Below are 7,503 nucleotides of genomic sequence, written 5' to 3'. Positions count from 1 at the left end.
CACGTACACGTACACACATATACACATACACACATGCACATACACAGATACACACACACACACACACTCATGAGATGTACTGCACGCTTATGATGAAAATTCAAAGAATTCAAAATACACACTTGTTGGTGAGATGGCTTAGTGGGTCCAACAGAAAAACAGGATTTAAAGACTCAACTAAAAAGCAGAATATCGCCCTCGGCTTCCCTCTTGAGACTTCCCACAAAGGTTAGCTGACTGTCAAAGATATGCAAAATGTCTATGTTGAAGTAAATGGCTCTGTTGAAAGCTGTCGCCCATTTGCATATTAAAGCCCTAGTGTAGTGCTCAGTTAGCAGGTACTCAGAAGACTCTGTCTCCTTTGAACTAGTAGGCTCTGGTGCACATCTAAATAATATCAACTGAGGCACATTACAAAGAGAAGACTGTGTACTGACTGGCAGACCCAAAGACAAGTAGAAGCTGTCAGCCAAAAAAAAAAAAAGGATCGGGAATCACCAGGAAGATGTCATCAGGTACACAGCCAAACACAGAAATATAACCCAGTTTATAGGCTTGTCATAAATAAAGTTGAACTCCGTACTGAGCACTTACAATCTCAGTTACATGGGAAACAGAAGTAAGGGGAACATAGGAGTCCAGTATAGGCAACATAGCTGATAATTAATCCTGGAAGGGAGGGTTAAGAAAAGTTTAAAGGTGCCCCTTTTCCTTTGTTTTTTTCCATTGCTGCTATAAGTTACTGCAAATCCAAAGCAGGGAACCAGGACTTATTTATTTAAGTACCTCAACATTGTAAAGGGCATATGTGGGAAACCCACTGATAACTAAGAACACAGTTGTGAGAAACCGAAAGCTGTTCTTTGAGGACCAAGTCAGGGATGCATCCTCTGCACTTCCCTTCAGTATGCTACTGAAAGCCCTTGCCATAGAGACTGAGAAGTTTTGTCATTTCCCTTCGCCTCAGAGGACATTATGCCAAGTGAATTACACCAGCACAGAGTAACAAGTACCACATGCTCTCACTTTTGGTTTGGTTTAGTTTTCTAGGTAAGAAGAGTTACTCACCAGAAAGAATTTTGCAGGGAGCTTTTAAAGGCACAGAGCACAGAAAACTACATCTTAGTTGGAAGTTGCAAGGGGAAGGAAAACAAGCAAGCACTTTAACAAAAGCCAAAAGCATGCAGTTAGCTGGGGCAATTTGACCCCAGGTTTCTAGAATAGGGTTGGGAATTTTCCTAAACTCTTTTCATGGGAACAGCGGGGCTGGGCAGGGGGAGGGTATGAAAAAGGGAACTTTTCAGTTTCTGGTTAAACCCCAAGTGGCTCCAACTGAAACCAGATGGAGAAACGTTTGTCCTGTCACATTTTATATACTGGAACACAACTGAACTAGTCCTTAAAGCAGTTCTTGTTGTGTGCATTGGGGAGTCCATACATGCAACGAGGTAGAGGGAGCAGTGGACAAGTTTTGGGGAGTCAGTTCTCTCCTTCAACCCTGTGAGTCCCAGGAATGAAGCCCCCAGTTATCCAGCTTGGTGGCAAGCACCTTTACCTGCTGAATCATCTCGCCCACCCAAAAGAGTAAATTCTACACATCTGCATCACCAAAGTTAGAAGAAATTGATCTGATAGATATGCTAATTACTTTAATTTAATCATTCCACATTAATACATATATGTTACATCCCTTTGTGCCCCCAAACATAATATAATTACAATTTTTTTATTTAGAACTTAACAATTCTAGCTATGGGAAGAATAAGTAAATTCTAAATACATTATATTGCATGTGATATTTAATATAACATTTTAGTTATTTATATATGCAAGTGTATAATCAAAACTAAATTAGGACAAAGTTCTATAATTTCATTCAATCAGAAGGCCAACGATTATATACTTAATTCATAAAACATTTATATTCAAAATAGGTAGTAAGGGTACTGGTTGACATTTGTGATTCTATAACACACGTTGGAAGTCAGAGGTCAATGGCAGGTTATTTCCTTGATCACTTGATTATTGAGGGAGGGTCTCCCACTTGAACGCACAGTTTACCCATTCAGTTAGCTAGTCTAGGTAGGCAGTTTCCTCCAGGGATCTCCTCTTTCTGCTTCCTGAGTGCTGGATTATAGGCAGGCTGCTGCTATACTTGCCTAGCAATTATGGGGGCCCTGGAGATCTGAAGCCCCACCTTCACACTTGTCCATCAAGCACTTTACATAGTGAACCATTTCCCCAGCTCAAAATACAATTATTTTTTTCTTCAATTTTATAATCACATTTTTATTGCTGTTTCACCAACTGAAGTCAGATATAAATATAAACATACTTGATATGCTCTTCGTAACTAAGGAAAGGGTCAGTTTTAGTGTTAGAAGTATATTTATTTCAATTTGCCAAACTAAGAGGCAAAATAATAAGGAACAATTCATTTGGAATATTTTCAATAATTCTGGAAAGTAAGTACCTTAAACTACAAGTTCTGCTTTCAATTCTAACTATAATGTTTTCAGAAGTCAAAGTGACATTAAACCTATACTTATCAATATATAATTCTTAATATACATATTAAAAAGTCTAAAGGCCATGTATATTCTTTCTTATTTAGACAACAGTTCCAATTGACTTGCATCTTCAAACTTGGAGATAAGATTCCTACAAGGATATAGCAAGTTCTAATGTCTTCAAACGTTGCTACATTACTACTTAAGTCCTGCCAATTTATGGTTTATGTCATATACACTACATAAACAAGTTTGTATCATTTACAATATATTAACAGAATTAGTAGAGAAACTGAACTGTCATAACCAAGGCTGTAAGAGAACACACAACTGGGATTGAGTACCAGTCAAGGACACAATTCTACTGTAAAAGTATGAGAACAGAAGTACTTTAAAACCTGAAGGGTCTAGAGAAGTAGCTCAGAGGTTAAAAGTGTTTGTTCTTGCAGAGGTTCTGGGTTTGGTTCCAAGTTCCCATACAGCGGCTCGCAAACACCTGTAACTTCTATTGTAGGGAATATTAAGCCTTTTTTATCTCTGTAGTCACAAAGCATGCACAGAAATACATAAGTAAAACATTCATATACATAAAAATTAAATCTTCAAAAGAATTTAGAAATCATGCCGTATTTTAAATGCACAACTATCACTACAAATTGTCATTTAATGTGCTTTGTATTGTAGGTTATAAAACTATTCCCCCACCTACGGAATGTTAACTTTACACCCAAGAGAGTCAAGGCCTCCTATAATTCAATATTATCCCACAGTTATGTAGTTGTACATAAATAAAGATCAAATTACTTCACCTATTTTTTACACATCCATTTGTGTGTGTGTGTGTGTGTGAGAGAGAGAGAGAGAGAGAGAGAGAGAGAGAGAGAGAGAGAGAGAGAGAGTGTGTGTGTGTGTGTGTGTGCAGGTGCACATATACATGCAGGTATGTAAGTGTGTGGAGGCCAGAAGACAAACTTGGATGTCATCTTCAGGAACCCTGACTACTTTGTTCTGTCACTGAACCTGAAACTAACTGATTTTGACAGAATCCTCCTGTCAGCCTGGCCAGATGTACACAGCTGCATCCAGGTTTTCTGTGGGTGCTGAAAGCAAATTTTACTCTTCATGCTTGTGAGGCAAGCATGTTCCTAACAGAGTTGTTCTCCTAGTCCTATGATTTTGCTGCAGGAATCTTTCTGGAATAAGCACCCAATACCAATGAGAGGAAAAGAGAGGAAATGTGTGCACCAGTGCATCCAAGCCAGGACAACTCCTGAAAGGTCTCTGCCTCAATATCCAGTTTGCATTCTCATTTTTATACTCTAGAACTACCAGGTGAGTTGACTAGGCAACAGATTTTTACGGAAGTGAGCACGGAAGTGAGCACGGCAGTTAAGTTGCTTCAAACACATCTAGCTGACAGGCGTGAGTTGTGAGGTTAGGTTGTAAAAGGGCAAAGACTCATTGTTTCTGCTGTTTCCTCTTGTCATTCTGTTTCAAATAGTAAGTGATGTCATGCTTAGAAATGGAAAATTACAAGCAGTGCTTTAACAAAGGAAATCACTAATCAATCAATCAATTGATCGATCGATTGATCAGTATCTGGAATAGAGAGATGTCTGAGGGGTTTAGAGCACCTGTACTCTTAGGAGAACATCAGTTCAGTTCCTAGCACTCAAGTCGGGAGACTCATAACCTCCTGTCGCTCCATCTCCAGATAGTGATTTTCTGTAGCCTTCTGCCTACTGTGACACCTGCACATAAAGACAGTCTACTCACAGACATATAAATTAAAAGAAATGTTAAGAACTCATTTGCACTTTAAAAATAATGGAATGGGTGGAATTCTTTCCTTTTAAAATAATAAATACTCCACTGTAAGAAGCAAGTGGAGTATTGTTTGGCATGGGTATGGGCTTGCCAAGGACCAAGGCCTCAGTGCCATGGGTGTGGCAAAGCTTTCCTCAGATGAAGTTCTGTGTGATGGCAAAGCCTTCCTTGGATCTGAATGCAAATATTGACGGTGTATACAGAGGATTCCACTGTAGCTTTCTTACCTCCTCATATTTGCAGCCTGAAAACTGTTCCCATACCAAAATTAACCCTGCCTCCTTATTCAGCTGTATAAAATAACCCTGCCTGCTTTTTCTTCTATATAAAATAACTTTGCCTGCTTTTTCTTCTGTATGTAATAACCTTGCCTCCATGTTTAGCTGTATGCAATAATGCTACCTCCCTGTTAAGTGTATGTAATAAATACACTGTGCTTCTGGGGTGCTATGACTTCTCCATCAGGGTCCAGTCTATGTGATCTGAGATTAACTGTGTTCGTATATTTGTCTTTTTTTTTTTCTTTCATTCTTTTACCTTCCCAGATAGGCCAATTCCTGAGGTCATACGAGGATGTTTATGCTTATACCTGTTCTCAGCCTGGGTCAGTGAAGTTTCTTTTTGTAAGTTAATGCAAAGTCTCACAGCTGGACAATGTACAGATGTTGTGGTGTTCAAATCCACTGTGAAAGACCAATGACTTTTACCCAAGTCAAACTTATATTAGATGATTTTATTCTTACTGTTGCTGAAGGGCAGCAACCTTACAGCCAATAAAGCATACTTTGCAGAAGTGGAGGTTGGAGGGTTTTAAGGGCAGACATCACAAAGATATACATTATTTACAATTATCCATGGAATTCACAGCTGGGCAAGAAATTTGTTTTACTTTCCTCAGGTTTTTCTTACTTTCCTGCTATATAGTAATGAAAAGATCATTACATCCCTTTCCCATAGTGATGGGCAAGTTTTACAGAAGCAAAGGCAGCTGTTGCGACCTCACAGCCCATTGTCCTATTCCTATTTCACTAACAGTGTACTAGGTTCTTCCAGGCATTCCAGAGCAAAAAGTCAATGGCCCTTATGGAATGCCTGGCTCCCTACTAAGTGTCTTTATCATCACAGGGGATATGTGTGAATTATCACTCAGATCTGAGCACTCTAATGACTGGATTGGAGCAGTACATTTCTGAGCAGGAAAAAACACAGCACCATCAGTTTAGGGATGGATGTTATGTCCTTACACTGAAAATGTCTGTTGAGTGCTCAGCCCTAACTGAGATATCCATATCATTCCATTCGAGGCCCAGGGGACATCATGGGCGTGGGGACAGAGAACTTCTTAAGAGCCAGAGAATAGGGATAAACACTGTGAAATGCTGTCTTGTGGATATGGTCTGGCTGTGCAATCACAAACACACAGAAATCTAGCTACCTGGATGAAGCTTAACACACATGTCCACACACACACACACACACACACACACACACACACACACACACACAACATGGGATGGGAGAAGCAATAGTTGCGAATAGACAAGAAACAGCAAGGCTAAGCAGAGCATGGTGGTGCACGCCTTTAATCCCAGCACTCGGGAGGCAGAGACAGGCAGATTTCCGAGTTTGAGGCCAGCCTGGTCTACAAAGTGAGTTCCAGAACAGCCAGGGCTATACAGAGAAACCCTGTCTCGAAAAACCAAAAGAAGAAAAATAAAGAAAAAAAAAAGAAAAGAAACAGCAAGGCTAAGTGAGAGACTGAGAGACTGACAGAGTAAGGATCAAAATACACATATGTATTAATTGTTTAAAATAATTAAGAATGGAAAATTACTTTAGAGTAGCTAAAACTCTCCTTTACAAAACAGCTGACAAACTATTCTGAATTGTAGAAGGAAGATAGTGTGAAAGCCCTTTAGGGTTTGGGTGGTAGATAGTATCATCCTCTTGGTAACGGCTAAGAAGTAGCCGCTGGGTTCTTCATTTTAAATAGGTAGATTTTACAATGCCAACATACCTCATAACTACCTGCAACTACATCAGAGGCAATGCCCCCTTCTGGTATGTGCTTACTAGCTTGCTTGCCCTGGCTTGCTCATCCTGCTTTCTTACAGAACCCAGCATCACCAGCCCAGGGATGACACCACCTAGAAAGCGCAGGACTCTCACATCAATCACTTATTGAGAAAATGCCTAACTGCTGCATCTCATTGAAGTATTTCCTCAACTGTGGCTCCTTCCTCTCTGACGACTCTAGCTTGTGTCAAGTAGATACAAAACCAGCTAGAACAAGGCCTTAGTTAATAACACCAGGCATGCCAATCTTCATCTATGTGAATTGTTATTTGCAAAAGGATGAAGACAGGGACTCACTTTTCTTCCCTTTCCTACTTTACAGATTCTGTTTGTCACTTTTGTTTTGTTCATACGCTCCCGTTTTTACCAGCAAGGAAACTGTCTGCACAGAGCCAAATGGTTCTCTTTTACAACCTGCAAGGACTAGTGGATGAAAATCTGATTGTCACAGGCTGAAATTCCTTGCCTCACATAGCAGCCATAATGTAGATATCTAGGTCTGCCCACACCTTCTCCTGGGCTGAGAACAGATCACTGCAAAAGAGATTTTTATAACCTCCCCATCAACAGGTTTCAGCTTGCAGTGCTTCCCAAACCTCAGAAAACAGGGACAGGAGCTGGAGAAGGAAATGATGACAATTTACACTGGAGTCTTGGAGGCTCACCACTAGGGGCAGAGTGTACTCGCCCTGTTAAAACCCCTCCCAGGCAACCATTCCCTTGAGAGCTCAAAGCAGCCAAAATTTTCAGCTGGCAAATGTCTTCACAGTGAGGTTCGATGGCGTTTTGCTCTTACCTATTTGGCAAACATGGGCTCTGAGTCCAATTCCTGGGCATCTCCAGTCCACAAGTCTACCTGCAGGCTGCTACTAAGGTGTAGCAGGACTAACCTCTACCGAGAAAAAGGATAGATCCTACAGCATGGCTACCATGGTGGGAAACACTTGGAGAATATCCTGTGAAAAAGAACTTCTAGGTAAGTCATTGTCTGGAATTTCAGGGCGTTGAGGTTTAAAATTTGGGTAACATAGGGAGAGATTCCTGGAAAGTGGCTTTCCACCTGAGTTTATTCAAAAAGTTGCCCCATGGA

This window comes from Mus pahari, chromosome X (assembly GCF_900095145.1).
Source record: "Mus pahari chromosome X, PAHARI_EIJ_v1.1, whole genome shotgun sequence".
NCBI lineage: Eukaryota > Metazoa > Chordata > Mammalia > Rodentia > Muridae > Mus > Mus pahari.
Note: the sequence above shows the minus strand (reverse complement) of the source record.